Here is a 21,135-nt window from a genome sequence, read left to right on the forward strand (position 1 = left end):
GTTTGCCTGTCATATATATTGAATAGGCATAGTTATTAAATTCTACAAATTGATGGAAGCTATGTAATTAAGACTTTTCTAGGAGTTTGATTAGGCACCAATCATTAGGGCATTTTATGCTGTTTTTCTCTCTTTCTCTCTTACCTTTTGCTTGATTAAATTGAAGTCTCTGAAAACACAGAAATTACATTCTAATCATAGTCATATGGTGGTGTTACAAATCAAAAAGACCAACTACATATATAGTTTGGTTAGGTTTTAGTTGCAAAAGAAGATTAGTGATTAACATGCCACTTTGATCTTTTTACCATTTCAATGATAAATATAAAATGCTCTGTCTAGTTTTAAAAGCATTACTAAACTTTACCTGTACAACAGATATAAGTAGATGATTGCTTGTGATGATTCATACATATTGAGTGTAGCCAGTTGCTCTGCTTTATTGGTTCTTTTAAAAACTTGTTTTCATAAATTTGAGGAATTTAGTGTAAGCAGTATACGCATAGCTCGCAAAATAGGCATAAAGAAACATTTCAAAAAACACTAAATGGATTTCTCCAGAATAGAAATGTTAAATGTAATAAAAATAAAAAGGAATAGCTCAACAGATAATAGAAAACAATTTTATTCTTGAAAATATATATCAATCGACGATTAAACATTAATAAGTCACTTTTGCTGTCAGATGGTAAACAGTGATGTAATTTGCCGTCCGTTCAGAGTTCTGTAGTTCTTGCAGGACAGGTACATAATTTTAACAAAGGCTATCCACTTCTGGTCGACACGCAAAAAGTAGTATTATTGAAAACCAGCAATGCCATTTAATCAAAGAATTGATTTATGTCATTTGTTGAAAGAAAAACACTGGATGATTTATCAAATTAAAATATTGTTTGCCACTTTAAGGGTTCAGTTGCATTAAATAACTTGCAAACTGTTTCAGCTGATTTTTTCTTTAAGCATAGTATTTTATAAAAAATATTTTCTTGCCTACCACAAATTTGCAAAAATTACTGTAAAATTGAAAGCTTGTTCAGGACCAACTTGGTGAAACTGTGTTAAAGATAATCAAAGTTTACAGTGATCATTTTTACAAAAAATCAAGTCGATTTTGTTAATAAACATTGGAATTTTGCCAGCATGTGAACCTTAATTTTAAACTGCCTTAACTGAAAGTATTACAACCTCTTTTGAAACCAAAAAACAGTAATATGAAATTATGTGCATCATAAATGAAGGTTGGTAACACAACAATTCATAGGTTTCTTAGCATAAACTTTGACCTTATTGCTGTCAAAGCAAAAGTAGTAATACCGGTGCTTCCTTTATAGAGTGATAGTAATTAAACTGTATCTGAAGAACATTTGAAATAAGGACTTTCATTTTGATGTACACAAAGTTTGAAGCTCACGTACAACCTAAGATTTTTGCTAGCAAAAGAGAACACAAGTAAGTGAACTACCTTATTTTTACTCAGTCTTTTTCCTGCTCTTATCTGAATATCATTCTAAGCCTTATTCTATATTCAAGGTATGTCTTAGTCTGAATTAGTGAATAACAGGAAGTATAACCTATGAAATTAAGCTTGTTGTTATATCTATCAATCTAGATTGTGGATAAGAAATTTTAGTCGCATGCTATGCTATTCTAGGCTGTAACGACTTATCACCAAACAGCGTTGGTCTATCAATATCTGATTATCTCAGATATTGTTTGAGTTGGTACAACTTTCCATAGTCATCATATCACTATGTCAAGTTGATTATCCTATGTCAATTGATTGTCTCAATTACATAGGACTACGTTATTGAAGTGGCAATTATAACACGAAAATCATCCTTTCGGAGTTATGGGGTTACAGTAGTATTGTTCATCACAGTATAGTGTAGCTGTGGGCATTATCAATAACCTGGAAGTCATCCTTTCAGGGTTATGTGGTTACGCTAACACTGTTCATCCCAGTTTAGTGTAGCTATCTAGGCCTATTTAAATATTAGGGTTAGTATTAATCTGACAGCATTTAAACTATAGCCTGTGAGTTCTTGAAGGTGTAGTAATGCGTAGGTATTAGAGTAAAAATCCTTCAGAACATCAAATGACTAGTAGCAAACTTGTGGCATGATTATAATTAGTAAACTGATTGTTAAAAATGTAATATGGCAGCAGTTTGTGTATTTTCTATAACAAATATATGATGTCTATGATATAATTATTACAATTCTGGTAATTTTCAAATGCCTTCACACCTACTTGAATGATGTGAGTGTGCTTGAGGATGTCAAGGCATATGTTGCAAACAAATTTAAAAATGATTTTGGTATACCAAATTACCACTAAATTATATGATAAGCTTTAAACCTACAGTCGTACTTTTGAAAAAATATAACCAGGAAAAAACCTTTAGATGATAGATTATTGCAGCTTGTTAATATCATTTTAGTGCCAGCATAATCTGAGAGCAAAGACTTATTGCTAAAAATTCTGTTAGGAAGTTGTGTAAATGAGTCAAGAGCATATAGACGGTGAGTTGAGTTTAGTCATTTTACACATCTAGCAATATGATGAGATTAATTGCTAGGAAAGCTAGTCTTGGTAAGTTAACACATTTAAATTACACTAAAAATCTATCAGAAACAGTGAATATTTTTTAAAAGGTTTCTCAAATTTTCTTAGGGAAGTTGAATACACGTGTAATTTGCTTGCATTAAAATATATATTATATATAATAATATATAATATATGGGTATTTTAAGCAATTTTATTATACACAAATCATAGTTGCAATTTGAATATAACAGTATGTTATGATATGATGGCTCATAATTCATAGCATTATGAAAAATAATTTAATTTGAGTTAACCTACAATAATTAATAAGTTTGAAACTAGTCTTAGAAAAAATAAATAGCAGTAAAAATTGTTTAATAGTAATAAAAACTAGTTTATATTATATTATTTCACCATATATCATAAAGTTACTATGGCTGATTGCATTTGATGTAATGCAGATTGGACAACCAAACTGAATTTGCAAAAGTGTTAGAAAAATTAAACTGGTTAATAATGTTACTTTGCAGAGCAAAACAGCATATTTAAAATGTTCCAAACCTTTTAATGTAGTATAGATAGTTTTGTCCTATGTGAGTAAAAACAACCTGATGACTTAGGATGTTTTAGAATAATATTAAAATATACTATAGTGTCATTTAAAACAAGAGTTTGAATAATATAATTAAATCAAATATAATAAGTATATTAAAGCACAACATCAAACAATATGGTTTCATATTTAACATTAAAATTTAGGGAAAAACTTGCCCAGCATTGCAAAGTATGTTATTCTATAGGAATTGTTCTTATATATGTTAACATTCGGCTAAATATTGTACAAGATTTATATAATAAAATAATAGTACATAATGCTTCAAAATAAAAGATATATTATAGTATGCTACCTTGTGAGTATAACTTTTTTATGTGAGACAGAAAACAGATTGTATGACAAAAGTTAACTTCCATTCAAACATAACATTGTATATTAAAACTTTATGAAATGAAATGTAGTTTAATAAAATGAGACATTTAGTAACTGAAAAGGCCACGCAGTGTAGCAAAACATCAAGTATTGTAATAAGACAATAAAGAAATAGTTTATACCTTGAAATTCAAATCACAAAATTGAATATTTTTTAATGTAAAAAGAATTATAATGTGAGTTGGTACAATACCATGAGTAGTATATAGAGAGCAGATCTACACATAAAAGTGACGGATCCAGCGGGGGGATAGAAAAAAGGGGTTGTGAATTAAATTGGCTAGGGGTGTAGATTGAATCGTGTGGAGTTGAATGAGATGTTGGGGTTTGGGGGGAAATTGTGGTGTAGAGTAGGGGGTTGAATTCGAGGGGTTACGGATCCGCTCCTGGCGTAATCGGCGGATTATCTGTGGATGAGTCATCGGATTAGCGGGGGATGAGTCATCCGATTGAACGCGGATTATCGCGGGATTAGTCGGGGGAATCGTCGCGGATTAGTCGGGCGAATCGTCGCCGATTATCGGTGGAATAGTGGGGGTGAATATCTGGGACATCGAGGGCTGGATGGTTTTCCGGAGTGGATCTCGCGGATTATCGAGGAGAGCGAGAGATTACCTAGCGGATGAGTGAGGAGGTTAATATCTGGGACACCGAGGGGTTGATTTTCCGGAGATTGTTATATATTTGAAACATGGAATATATATGAGAAAGTGTTTATGTGTAAAGTGGAGAATGTTATATATTTGAGAACGTTGAATATATATGAGAAAGTGTTTATGTACAGTTTTTTTTTTGAAGATTTGATGTTTTTGTAATGTTGAAGCTCTTGAATGGTTAAGAATTTTAAGGAATTTATTTTCGGGTTTTTTTTTGTATTTTTTTTGTATGTAAGATTGAAATTTGTTGGAGAAATTAATATGTTGAATGAAAGATCAGTTTTATTACAAAATTATTCACTTTAAAAGATATATTTATATGTATTATTCATTATTTCCATCATCATTTTGTTTCAATAAAAATAAAATAGTTTATGTTTAACTTGAAATATATGAAAATATTCAAGTAGATAGGACACAATAAAGATAATATAGTATAAATGAAACATTGAATATATTCATAAGAAAATGTTCATGTACAATCTTTATCAGTACTTTATAATAATTGTACATATACTTATTCTCTGTACTTTATTAACACACCTGATGATCTCTTACAGCACTTTATAATAATTATACAAATACTTATTCTCAGTACTTTATTAACACTCCTAATGATCTCTTACAGCACTTTATAATAATTATACATATACTTATTCTCTGTACTTTATTAACACACCTGATGATCTCTTACTACACTTTATAATAATTATACACATATTAATTATCTGTACTTTGTTAACACACCTGGTGATCTCTTACAGCACTTTATAATAATTGTACACATACTTATTCTCTGTACTTTATTAACACTCTTGATGATCTCTTACTACACTTTATAATAATTGTACACATACTTATTATCTGTACTTTGTTAACACACCTGGTGATCTCTTACAGCACTTTATAATAATTGTACATATACTTATTCTCTGTACTTTATTAACACCCCTAATGATCTCTTACAGCACTTTATAATAATTGTACATATACTTATTCTCTGTACTTTATTAATACTCCTGATGTTCTCTTACAGCACTTTATAATAATTGTACATATACTTATTCTCTGTACTTTGTTAACACACCTGATGATCTCTTTCTTACAGCACTTTATAATAATTGTACATATACTTATTCTCTGTACTTTATTAACACTCTTGATGATCTCTTACAGCACTTTATAATAATTGTACATATACTTAATATCTGTACTTTATTAACACTCTTGATGAACTCTTACAGCACTTTATAATAATTGTACATATACTTATTATCTGTACTTTGTTAACACACCTGATGATCTCTTACAGCACTTTATAATAATTGTACATATACTTATTCTCTGTACTTTATTAACACTCTTGATGATCTCTTACAGCACTTTATAATAATTGTACATATACTTAATATCTGTACTTTATTAACACTCTTGATGATCTCTTACAGCACTTTATAATAATTGTACATATACTTAATATCTGTACTTTATTAACACTCTTGATGAACTCTTACAGCACTTTATAATAATTGTACATATACTTATTATCTGTACTTTGTTAACACACCTGATGATCTCTTACAGCACTTTATAATAATTGTACATATACTTAATATCTGTACTTTATTAACACTCTTGATGAACTCTTACAGCACTTTATAATAATTGTACATATACTTATTATCTGTACTTTAATAACACTCCTGATGATCTCTGACAGCACTTTATAATAATTGTACATATACTTATTCTCAGTACTTTATTAACACTCTTGATGATCTCTTACAGTACTTTATAATAATTGTACATATACTTATTCTCTGTATTTTATTAACACTCTTGATGGTCTTTTACTACACTTTATAATAATTGTACACATACTTATTCTCTGTATTTTATTAACACTCTTGATGGTCTTTTACTACACTTTATAATAATTGTACACATACTTATTCTCTGTACTTTTTTACCACACCTGATGATCTCTTACAGCACTTTATAATAATTGTACATATACTTATTCTCTGTACTTTATTAATACTCCTGATGTTCTCTTACTACACTTTATAATAATTGTACACATACTTATTCTCTGTATTTTATTAACACTCTTGATGGTCTTTTACTACACTTTATAATAATTGTACACATACTTATTCTCTGTATTTTATTAACACTCTTGATGGTCTTTTACTACACTTTATAATAATTGTACACATACTTATTCTCTGTACTTTTTTACCACACCTGATGATCTCTTACAGCACTTTATAATAATTGTACACATACTTATTCTCTGTATTTTATTAACACTCTTGATGGTCTTTTACTACACTTTATAATAATTGTACACATACTTATTCTCTGTACTTTTTTACCACACCTGATGATCTCTTACAGCACTTTATAATAATTGTACATATACTTATTCTCAGTACTTTATTAACACTCTTGATGATCTCTTACAGTACTTTATAATAATTGTACATATACTTATTCTCTGTACTTTAATAACACCCCTGATGATCTCTTACTACACTTTATAATAATTGTACATATACTTATTCTCTGTACTTTATTAACACTCTTGATGATCTCTTACAGCACTTTATAATAATTGTACATATACTTATTCTCTGTACTTTATTAATACTCCTGATGTTCTCTTACAGCACTTTATAATAATTGTACACATACTTATTCTCAGTACTTTATTAACACTCCTGCTGATCTTTTACAGCACTTTAGAATAATTGTACACATACTTATTCTCTGTACTTTATTAACACTCTTGATGATCTCTTACTACACTTTATAATAATTGTACACATACTTATTCTCTGTATTTTATTAACACTCTTGATGGTCTTTTACTACACTTTATAATAATTGTACACATACTTATTCTCTGTATTTTATTAACACTCTTGATGGTCTTTTACTACACTTTATAATAATTGTACACATACTTATTCTCTGTACTTTTTTACCACACCTGATGATCTCTTACAGCACTTTATAATAATTGTACATATACTTATTCTCAGTACTTTATTAACACTCTTGATGATCTCTTACAGCACTTTATAATAATTGTACATATACTTATTCTCAGTACTTTATTAACACTCTTGATGATCTCTTACAGCACTTTATAATAATTGTACATATACTTATTCTCTGTACTTTATTAACACTCCTGATGATCTCTTACAGCACTTTATAATAATTGTACATATACTTATTCTCTGTACTTTATTAACACTCTTAATGATCTCTTACAGCACTTTATAATAATTGTACATATACTTATTCTCTGTACTTTATTAACACACCTGATGATCTCTTACAGCACTTTATAATAATTGTACATATACTTATTCTCTGTACTTTATTAACACTCTTGATGATCTCTTACAGCACTTTATAATAATTGTACATATACTTAATATCTGTACTTTATTAACACTCTTGATGAACTCTTACAGCACTTTATAATAATTGTACATATACTTATTATCTGTACTTTAATAACACTCCTGATGATCTCTTACAGCACTTTATAATAATTGTACATATACTTAATATCTGTACTTTATTAACACTCTTGATGAACTCTTACAGCACTTTATAATAATTGTACATATACTTATTCTCTGTACTTTATTACCACACCTGATGATCTCTTACAGCACTTTATAATAATTGTACATATACTTAATAGTTGTACTTTATTAACACTCTTGATGAACTCTTACAGCACTTTATAATAATTGTACATATACTTATTATCTGTACTTTAATAACACTCCTGATGATCTCTGACAGCACTTTATAATAATTGTACATATACTTATTCTCTGTACTTTATTAACACTCTTGATGATCTCTTACAGCACTTTATAATAATTGTACATATACTTATTCTCTGTACTTTATTAATACTCCTGATGTTCTCTTACAGCACTTTATAATAATTGTACACATACTTATTCTCAGTACTTTATTAACACTCCTGATGATCTTTTACAGCACTTTAGAATAATTGTACACATACTTATTCTCTGTATTTTATTAACACTCTTGATGGTCTTTTACTACACTTTATAATAATTGTACACATACTTATTCTCTGTACTTTTTTACCACACCTGATGATCTCTTACAGCACTTTATAATAATTGTACATATACTTATTCTCAGTACTTTATTAACACTCTTGATGATCTCTTACAGCACTTTATAATAATTGTACATATACTTATTCTCTGTACTTTAATAACACTCCTGATGATCTCTGACAGCACTTTATAATAATTGTACATATACTTATTCTCTGTACTTTATTAACACACCTGATGATCTCTTACAGCACTTTATAATAATTGTACATATACTTATTCTCTGTACTTTATTAACACTCCTAATGATCTCGTACAGTACTTTATAATAATTGTACATATACTTATTCTCTGTACTTTATTAACACACCTGATGATCTCTTTAAGCACTTTATAATAATTGTACATATACTTAATATCTGTACTTTATTAACACTCTTGATGATCTCTTACAGCACTTTATAATAATTGTACATATACTTTATATCTGTACTTTATTAACACTCTTGATGAACTCTTACAGCACTTTATAATAATTGTACATATACTTATTATCTGTACTTTAATAACACTCCTGATGATCTCTTACTACACTTTATAATAATTGTACATATACTTATTCTCTGTACTTTATTAACACTCCTAATGATCTCTTACAGTACTTTATAATAATTGTACATATACTTATTCTCTGTACTTTATTAACACACCTGATGATCTCTTACAGCACTTTATAATAATTGTACATATACTTATTCTCAGTACTTTATTAACACTCCTGATGATCTCTTACAGTACTTTATAATAATTGTACATATATAAACAGAGCTAGGATTGAGCTAGTCTATGTTAATATACAAGTGAGCAGCGAATATAAATGAATATATAATAATAAAACGTGAGTAAGATAAAAAGCTACTGAAGATACAATAAACAAAGCTAGGATTGTGCTAGGCCGTGTTAATATACAAGTGAGCAGTGATTATAAATGTATATATAATATTAAAATGTGAGTAAGATAAAAACTACTAAAGATACAATAAGCAAAACTAGGATTGTGCTAGGCCATGTTGATATACAAGTGAGCAATGATTATAAATGTATATATAATAATAAAATGTGAGTAAGATAAAAGCTAGGGTTGTGCTAGTCCATGTTAATATACAAGTGAGCAGTGATTATAAATGTATATATAATAATAAAATGTGAGTGAGATAAAAGCTACTGAAGATACAATAAACAAAGCTAGGATTGTGCTAGGCCGTGTTAATATACAAGTGAGCAGTGATTATAAATGTATATATAATATTAAAATGTGAGTAAGATAAAAGTTACTGAAGATACAATAAACAAAGCTAGGATTGAGCTAGTCTATGTTAATATACAAGTGAGCAGCGAATGTAAATGTATATATAATAATAAAACGTGAGTAAGATAAAAAGCTACTGAAGATACAATAAACAAAGCTAGGATTGTGCTAGGCCGTGTTAATATACAAGTGAGCAGTGATTATAAATGTATATATAATATTAAAATGTGAGTAAGATAAAAACTACTAAAGATACAATAAGCAAAACTAGGATTGTGCTAGGCCATGTTGATATACAAGTGAGCAATGATTATAAATGTATATATAATAATAAAATGTGAGTAAGATAAAAGCTAGGGTTGTGCTAGTCCATGTTAATATACAAGTGAGCAGTGATTATAAATGTATATATAATAATAAAATGTGAGTAAGATAAAAGTTACTGAAGATACAATAAACAGAGCTAGGATTGAGCTAGTCTATGTCAATATACAAGTGAGCAGCGAATATAAATGAATATATAATAATAAAACGTGAGTAAGATAAAAGCTACTGAAGATACAATAAACAAAGCTAGGATTGTGCTAGACCATGTTGATGTACAAGTGAGCAATGATTATAAATGTATATATAATAATAAAAAGTGAGTGAGATGAAAGCTACTGAAGATACAATAAACAAAGCTAGGATTGTGCTAGTCCATGTTGATATACAAGTGAGCAGTGATTATAAATGTATATATAATATTAAAATGTGAGTAAGATAAAAACTACTAAAGATACAATAAGCAAAACTAGGATTGTGCTAGGCCATGTTGATATACAAGTGAGCAATGATTATAAATGTATATATAATAATAAAATGTGAGTAAGATAAAAGCTAGGGTTGTGTTAGTCCATGTTAATGTACAAGTGAGCAGTGATTATAAATGTATATATAATAATAAAATGTGAGTAAGATAAAAGCTAGGGTTGTGTTAGTCCATGTTAATGTACAAGTGAGCAGTGATTATAAATGTATATATAATAATAAAATGTGAGTAAGATAAAAGCTACTCAAGATAGAATAAACAAAGCTAGGATTGTGCTAGTCCATGTTAATATACAAGTGAGCAGTGATTATAAATGTATATATAATAATAAAACGTGAGTAAGATAAAAGTTACTGAAGATACAATAAACAGAGCTAGGATTGTGCTAGTCTATGTTAATATACAAGTGAGCAGCGAATATAAATGAATATATAATAATAAAACGTGAGTAAGATAAAAGATACTGAAGATACAATAAACAAAGCTAGGATTGTGCTAGACCCTGTTGATGTACAAGTGAGCAATGATTATAAATGTATATATAATAAAATGTGAGTAAGATAAAAGCTACTGAAGATACAATAAACAAAGTTAGGATTGTGCTAGGCCATGTTAATATACAAGTGAGCAGTGATTATAAATGTATATATAATAATAAAATGTGAGTAAGATAAAATCTACTAAAGATACAATAAGCAAAACTAGGATTGTGCTAGGCCATGCTGATATACAAGTGAGCAATGATTATAAATGTATATATAATAATAAAATGTGAGTAAGATAAAAGCTACTGAAGATACAAACAAAGCTAGGATTGTACTAGTCCATGATGATATACAAGGGAGCAGTGATTATAAATATATATAATAATAAAATGTGAGTAAGATAAAAGCTACTGAAGATACAATAAACAAAAAACTAGGATTGTACTAGTCTATGTTGGTGTACAAGTGAGCAATGATTATAAATGTATATATAATAATAAAATGTGAGTAAGATAAAAGCTACTGAAGATACAATAAACAAAGCTAGGACTGTGCTAGTCCATGTAAAGGGAATTTGTTTAAATTCAGCGAAATTGCCCCAACCTTCACAGAAATTAGCCAACAAGCGTAGACAGTGTCTTGTATAGAAGCGATAATGTTTGTATTATAAGTCAAAATTGTAGTAACGATAATAATAATATTATATGCGTATAACCGTAGTGATGCAGTAATAATATGATTCGTAGTTGATAATCCGGTGTAAGCTCGTGATCAAAATCTAAAGTTACTCAAGAAAAAGCGCTTTTTTCTTATATCCGGTCTTGAGCTCTTCAGTCCGGGTGGATAAAATGTAGATTAAATACGAGAGGATATCATGCGTTAAATACGAGAGTAATGCGTAAAGAAATTGCCATCGCTAGATTAAAACAATTATAAAAGGTACTTACGGCTATACTATTACAATAAAAATAAAATAATAAAATATTAATTGATAGTCTAGGTCAAACAGTACGGAACAGTATATGACAGTCTAGGTCGAACGGTCTTCATCTATATAATTTCACTTCACATGTTAATATACAAGTGAGCAGTGATTATTACAATATTATTCTATATTTTACAATTGAATATACATATATACTTTATATCGAAATAAACTTGGTAAAAAATACAACCGAATGTTATTTACTTTTTTGATATAAGTTTTATATATTGATATACTCACGCTGAGTTGGAGTTATCCTCAAAATAATCCACATATTAATCCATGTATGCCTCTTTACTAGTTCATCATCTTCATCTATTTACTGGTCGAGAGACTGTTATGGAATGGTTAAGCCAAACCAAACAGGAGAATTCCATAGGTAAACCTAGGAAAACATTCAGGTCGAATGCCAAGGCGCTTGTCCACACAACAGCCCCTGAAAACAGCGACACTCAACGAACTTAATCGCGAGTAGCCGACTAACAGAATTCTAGCTGAAGCATACAAGCCTTATGGTATCAACGCTCGATCGACCCAAATTCTCAAATATAAGTAGGCATCCAGAGATGGTTAATGAGGCAGAATATTCCATCAGATCATGCAATGCTTATATAGTGAATTGAAGAATGATGGGTGTGTCCAAAGGAATTAATGAGGCGAAAATAGCAAACAGATTTTCGCGAAATTGAATTTCGCGAAAGTTGACTATATAATATATATGATGTGAAATTTCGCGAAATCCAATTTCGCGAAACTCACTTTTCGCGAAATTCAATTTCGCGAAAGTTGACTATATAATATATATGATGTGAAATTTCGCGAAATCCAATTTCGCGAAATTCACTTTCGCGAAATTCAATTTCGCGAAAGTTGACTATATAATATATATGATGTGAAATTTCGCGAAATCCAATTTCGCGAAATTCACTTTTCGCGAAATTGAATTTCGCGAAAGTTGACTATATAATATATATGATGTGAAATTTCGCGAAATCCAATTTCGCGAAATTCACTTTCGCGAAATTCAATTTCGCGAAAGTTGACTATATAATATATATGATGTGAAATTTCGCGAAATCCAATTTCGCGAAATTCACTTTTCGCGAAATTGAATTTTGCGAAAGTTGACTATATAATATATATGATGTGAAATTTCGCGAAATCCAATTTCGCGAAATTCACTTTTGCGAAATTCAATTTCGCGAAAGTTGACTATATAATATATATGATGTGAAATTTCGCGAAATCCAATTTCGCGAAATTCACTTTCGAGAAATTCAATGGAAAATCAACCCCTCGGTGTCCCAGATATTAACCCCCTCACTCATCCGCTAGGTAATCTCTCGCTCTCCTCGATAATCCGCGAGATCCACTCCGGAAAACCATCCAGCCCTCGATGTCCCAGATATTCACCCCCACTATTCCACCGATAATCGGCGACGATTCGCCCGACTAATCCGCGACGATTCCCCCGACTAATCCCGCGATAATCCGCGTTCAATCGGATGACTCATCCCCCGCTAATCCGATGACTCATCCACAGATAATCCGCCGATTACGCCAGGAGCGGATCCGTAACCCCTCGAATTCAACCCCCTACTCTACACCACAATTTCCCCCCAAACCCCAACATCTCATTCAACTCCACACGATTCAATCTACACCCCTAGCCAATTTAATTCACAACCCCTTTTTTCTATCCCCCCGCTGGATCCGTCACTTTTATGTGTAGATCTGCTCTCTATATACTACTACCATGGTACAAAGCATAATGTAATCCAACATTTTATAAAATATCAAAAAATAGCATGCTGTACGAAAGTTCTGCATAGTATGGTAGTATATAAAATACCATATTTTAAACTAGCATAGCAGAACATTATATTGAATATTAAGTTAGTAGAAAGTGTCCTAATGCATATTACACCACAATGTAAGAAACTATAACAGTTCTATACACACTTTGATAAGAATACTGGGAAAGAGTTTAGTATCCTATAGAAAAAGTTGAACACGAATAATAAATCTTCCTCAGATATCTTTGTACAAGCTTTTATGACGTTCCAGTCTGTACGCTGCCTGTGTTTTTATATCGGAAATAATATAAAGAAATTCTAATGTTTAATTAGCATCTCCGTTTTTGATTAAAAAATTGCTTCATAATCATTTTGAAAATTATGCATAAACGGATTTATTTTAAATTTTCAAGTTTTAGCTTTGAGAATTAATGTTCAATTGCCAGGTAGTACTTTTAAAGTAATTTAAAAAAAGATTATGGGTGAACAACTAGCTATATTCAATATATGTCAACCTTTACAAAGAGTTAATTACTTATACCTGTAGTTCAGGTAAAGTTAATAAATAATTTTTCTCTTCTTTAGTAAAACAAAATAAACTAAAGATTTACAAAAGCTTATACATGTAAATGCCTATGAATAGCCTTTATTTTACATGTTGTTCAAAACAACTCTTTTTTATTCAGAAACTCAAACAGGCACCAAAACACAAGCAAGTAAATCAACCAATTTAGCTTGTAATGGTTCAACAGTGAAGATAAAATAGTTTAGTCAGTATATAAAGTAAAGTAAATCTGCTTGAAAAAAAAATGTTTGATGGTTTAATTCACATTTAGTATTGTAGTTCAAAAATCAGTTTTGGCAGTACTTGTAATGTGACTTTGTAGAAAGAATAATTTTGAGTACTTTAGTTTATCCATGGCTATTTGTTTTAGTATACAAAAATGTTGCTATAAATGGTAAACATCTGATGTTTAGTTCAGGTTGGAAGGTGATTGCAGTTTCACGTAAAATTGATCTGTTGTACAAGAAGTTTAATACTGCAGCGTACAGACATATTTTTACCTAACAACCAGCAAAGCAGTTGTCTTTGTAATGGCAGCTTATTATATTTTTCCGTCTTTCTATCGAATACTTTACCTTTTTAGTTGGTTTGTAGACATATGTTGGCTGAAAAAGTTTGTCATAAATAGTATCTAATTCAGTGGAGTAGAAAATACCTGATGCTAAAAGAAATATTAGTTCTTATAAATTGTGATTTATTGCTACTAATGTAAAAAGTATTACTACCCTGTTTTATCTACAGTAGTTCAGAGAAGCTGGCACAATGAAACTGATCAAAAAAGTTATAAAAAACTACTTCGTACTTACTCTAACAATTTATGTTGCCAATGAAAAACAAATTAATCCAAAATATGAAAATTCATGGAAATTTTTTTACTCATGTCCTGACGTTTCGAAAAAACTGTGCAAAGAACCGAAAGTTGGTCTTTTTGTAGAATTATTTATTTTCACCGCTTTTTTATTAACACAGACTTTTTTGCTTAAATTGTTTTTAAAGTGGTATTTATTTTATATTTTAAATAGGTGTAAATTTAAATTAGCTTAACCACCACAGAGCTGCCACTAATAAATATTTCTTTAAGCACTACATCTACAACACAATGTTTTAGAGCTTGTATTAATAGATGAAACTTATTTGTAGCTACAACTCTAACTGAAAGCATTTTACTGACCCAAGTTTAATTGGTTTGCTTTTTTTAAATTTGAATTGCTGGAAAAAGGTTACAAAAACAAGCATAATCCAAATAAAACATAATTAATCAGGCAATATACTGTAAAATATGAAAATTGATTTGCTGTTAAAATGTCAATTTGTGAAAAGGATTGTTTAATGTAGTGATGAATGTCAATAAATATAAAATAATTATTTCTGGCTTTCACAAAGTAGTGAGCACATGAATTATTGTAGAACTGTAAACCAAAATTGGTTATTGAAATTGATCTTTTTTGTTTAAACAAAAAACGTGCATAATAGACCAAGTGTTTCCGAAATTTTTTATTTGTTTGTGGTTTTATTTTACCTTAAAGTATGAGGTGAGAAGATGATAGAAAAATAAGGTGCATGTGGGCTCCTATGCGCTATAAGATGATTATTCGAGGCCCAAGAACCCGAGTTTTTAAAGGTTGAGATGGTATAAACTCATATACATGTACGTTTAAATAATCTGAAGTTCTTAAGTATAACAACTTTTTTGTAAAATTCTTAAAGACTTTGGCAAATACCTGCCAACATATTCACAAGGTACAAACTAGTCCTACACACTTCTACCTCAAATAACGTTTAAGTGTCACTAGTTTATATTAAAAGAAAAAGATTTGATGATAAACAAAGTGAAACCCAAATAAACGCATTTTAAGAATGTCTAAAGTACTTCTATTAAGTTGAGAGCAAAATACTATTAGATTATGATGGTAAATATAAAAATTGTCAAGTACATAATGTACTTTAAGAAACTTTGGAGGCTCAATAAAACAAAGCTAGCATGCGATTTTGCGTAATATTGTGTTAACTTTATTTTCTTAAGTTGTATTATTTAAAGTTCTCAAAAATTTAAAGTGGTGGCAAAGGTACAACCATAAAAGATTTATCATTATGTGTCAATTTCAGAATAAGTTGCAAGCACATAAAGAACCCATTGCAATGCTATCTTTCAGATATAGGCCTATATAATATATGGACTGATACATGCGTAAACCATTATATCATTGTTTGTCTGACAAGTGTTCAGTTGAAGCAATTACAACCTTTGAGCAACAAAACCTGCTGCACACAAGATTTGAACTCTGTTCATGAAACTTAGTGGTACAGATAAGCATGTCCACTATTAGAGCACAGAGTCTAATTTCAGTACTATATAACATTTTTGCACATCATACTTAGTAAATATCTCATTTTTTAATGGCGACTGGTTGAAATAAACACACTCGACACTTTTTCATGATTGCATTCAAAATCGTAACATAAGTTCTTATCTTAGTGCTGAGATTGATGTGACTAAAACGATTCTTGTTATAGTAAAGCTTTTGAATAACTCCAGTTATTTATGTTTATTATGAAAATAAACTGGACCGACTAAAAACAAAAAAACTTTGCAAAAAACCTTTTGCATTGACATGTATCACTAGTCAATACAATAATGCATAATTCTTATTTACACATTTATATATATATATGAATGTATAAATACATTTATATACATATAGGCTTTTTAAGTATATACATTTATATATATATATATATATCCCTTTTGCAGGTGGTGCGACATTAATGTTTCTTTTTGCAATAGCGATCCTAGTGGGTGGTGCGACATTAATGTTGGCATCGTACGCACTACGTATTAAGACTTACTACTGGTCTGTGTTCATTTTTTCTATTAAATAAAAAACTTTATAAAGTAAAAAAACACATGTGAAGACTTGAATAACTACATTTTAGACATGTATCTTCTCATTTCAACTTGTTTTGGGGCGATAGTTATCAAACGTCCTTCAATGTTTTTTTTACCTAGTAAGATACTAAGCCTTTATCACTGAATCGAATTTTATGCTTTTATGTGAACAAAAGAACTTGCTATTAGTCTGTGCTAGTTTTTCTATCAAATTAAATACTTTCAAAGTAAAAAAAACACATGCGAGGATTTGAATAACTACATTTTATACATGTATCTTTTCATTTCAACTTGTTTTTGGCGATCGTTATCAATATCATCAATAGGTTTTTTTACTCTGTAAGATACTAAGCCTTTTTCCCGAAATGATTTTGATGCTTTACGGTCGTTTTCGATGCCCTTTCTTTGCGCCTTTTTTACTTAGTGAGATCCAAGCATTGATCTTTTGAGAACTCAAAAAACAATTTATAATCATGGCTTCATCTGCCCAATGACCTGCTAGATCAACTCGAAGGGCCCAGTTTGTTTTGGCAGATTTTAGAGTTGATGACTCAGACAATGACACAAAGTTTTCTGATGTACAATCTAATGGACTTTGATATAAGTGATGAGTCTAGTGATGACGATGCTTCTATTGTCACTTATTACAACTAGACAATATGGACTATAGACCACAATTAGACAATATGGACTATAGACCACAAATAGACTGTATGGACTATGGATATGAGCTATGGACTAAGTCTAAGCAGTGGCTAATATGCATTACAAAGTGTGGTTCCACTTGTAAAATGCTTAATTTGTAATATAAATACAGAATATATTTTTTCAACAATATAACATTATCGCAAAAAACAATCAAATTTTTCAATTTTCTCAAAAATTTACATGTGTAAGGGTAGTTTAAATAGCTCAAATAAGCACAAAGGGTGTAAAACTGTTTGTACAATGCCTTGTTATATGATACAAACCTGTCATACAACCATTGTGTAGCAAAAAAATATCATCCCAATAAAATTTCAAATTTTTCATATTTTTGAAAAATTAATTCACCCAGGACGATCTGAAATAGGCTCAAAAACTCACCTCGGGAAGGGAAATATATATATATATATATATATATATATATATATATATATATATATATATATATATATATATATATATATATATATATATACTCATGCTACAGACAGTACTGTTTTGGCTGTTGAAACCTTATCAGTGCAGCTCAGAGCTTAGGCAAGGGACACAAATCCCATTACCAATGAGTGTTGACTTTCTTTCATGAAACAACTGGGTTGCTTCACAGACTTTAAGAAAGTCAATATGCTGGCACCAGAGTGCTCAAATCACAAAAGTGATGACCTTTGCACAAAGGCTAATAGTGCCACACCTCTCACAGAGTGCTCAACCAAACCGAAGTGAGGGAGCATATACTCATGCTACATACAGTACTGGTTCGGCTGTATATACATGTATATAGATGTGTATGAATATATATATATATATGCATGTATATATAAACATACACGTACATATATATATACATATATATATGTATATACATATATGTTTATATTTATATATATGTATATATATATATATGTTTCGGCTGTATATACATGTATATAGATGTTTATGAATATATATATACATGTATATATAAACATACATGTACATGTATATATAAACATACATGTACATATATATATATATATATTTATATATATGTATATATATATATACTTTGTAGAAAGAATAATTTTGAGTACTTTAGTGCACTCATGGCTTTTTATTATAGTATACAAAAATGTTGCTATAAATGGTAAGCATCTGGTGTTTAGTTCAGGTTGGAAGGTGATTGCAGTTTCACGTAAAACTGATCTGTTGTACAAGAAGTTTAATACTGCAGTGTACAGCCATATTTTTACCTAACAACCAGCAAAGCAGTCGTCTTTGTAATCGCAGCTTATTATATTTATAATAAGCTGCGATTACAATATATATAATACTATTTATATATATGTATATATATATATACATATATATATGTATATATATATATACATATATATATGTATATATATATATATATATATATATATATATATATATATATATATGTATATATACATGTATATATACATGTATATGTATCTTTATATATACATGTATATATATTCATATACATCTATATACATGTATATATATACATATACATACATACATATATACATATATATGTATATATATATAAATATATATATAGATGTATATGAATATACATGTATATACCTGTATATATGTACATATGAATGCATATATACATATGTACATATGTAAATATCAAAGTTTGTACATAGGTGCTCCGGTTTTTGCCAGCTGCACTGCACTCTGCTGCTAAAACCACTTATCTTATTTAACCCATTGACTGGGTAAAAGCCCGGCAAAAACACCCAAAAGTCGTGTAAATATCTTTTTAAATACAATAAACTCGATAATTTATCAACATGCTTAGCTCAAGTCTCAAATTTTATTTCTATGAACAAAATATTTTGTACATAAACCTTCATTCAATATCTACTATTACAAAAAAATACTACCATGTGTAACTGTCCCTGTATGAAATGCTTGGAAGCATTTTTTTGGTAGAGTCAAAAGCTACAATGTAGCCGTGCGAGCTACCATAACGATCGTTTTTCTCTGTACATTCCAAGTATATTAAAAGTCCAAAAAGTTTACCTCACTTCTATCATCTGAATAATTTTTCTTCTGATTAGACAAAGAATCACTAATGATTGCAGGATAAAATAATATTTTATTGTCTTGAAATTCGAACCGATGTTGACTGGTTTCTCCAACTTTTATTCATTTCCAAGGAGGCGCGATTTGTTTAGCTTTTAGCACAAAGCACTGCCTCTCAGATAATTGTTTCATATTGTAAATCATCGACAAATATATTGTTGATGATATTTAAAACTTACTAGTGTTCATATCCTTTGTTTAACGTTACTAGGTGACAGCTTTATAAGCGTCTACCGAAAGCGACAAAAAATGTCGTTTCCCTACGCAACCGGTAAACAAAATTTTGATCGTTTTTCTAGCTAAAAAGTTAATATGATCTTTTGCTGTCCAGCTGGTCAATTTGCTTTAATAATTAAGTTTTGAGTAAAGTTCTAATCCATAACTTTTTCAACTATTACGTAATTGTGACAGTGGCCTTGATTTTCGGACTTCGCGGTAGATCTCTATATGTTCAGTACAGAGCCGTGAAGTTGAATCTTCGGTCGTCTGATGTGCGCGTGAATATTTGATTATTTCTTCCCATTGGTCAATTGTGACTTGTTTTTTCACCCCGTGACCTCCGTTTTATTATCAGTCCCCTGCATCGATTGGAAAATTCGTTTTCTCCGTAGTCAAGCGATCCATATCCGGTATAAAATGACAGACCGTGCAGGAGAGTATGTAAACGCGGATGATCTAGAAGAGTACTTTTACACCGAACAATGCACAGTAAGTGATGATTCAAGCAGTGAAGATGAAGAAGAAGCTGCTGACAAAGATATTGAAGAAGAGATGCCTAATGTACTAGGTTTGAGAGAGTTTGAAAGAGGTGAAGAAGAGAATGCACCAGTAGTTGTTGCTGATGATGATCATGATCATCATCATCATCATCATGATAACAACAATGACGGCACTGGCATTGCTGCTCCCCTACAACAATATGAAGAACAACACGGTGATGATAACATAAATGATCCGCAACAGAGGCAACAAGAAGACATAAAAGAACTATCGTGCTGTCAATGCTCAACCTTCTGTTAAGAATGGCTCACAGTGAGACAGATAGATGTCAGCAGAACAATCGACCAAAGTTATAACAAACACAGTTTAGATCTTCTAATTCTTGGTAAAATCTCTACCACTACGCTCACTACAGATCAAGTGAAGGATCGAATGACTGACCAGCTAAAAGGGAGGT

Source organism: Watersipora subatra, chromosome 6 (genome assembly GCF_963576615.1).
Source record: "Watersipora subatra chromosome 6, tzWatSuba1.1, whole genome shotgun sequence".
Classification (NCBI taxonomy): domain Eukaryota; kingdom Metazoa; phylum Bryozoa; class Gymnolaemata; order Cheilostomatida; family Watersiporidae; genus Watersipora; species Watersipora subatra.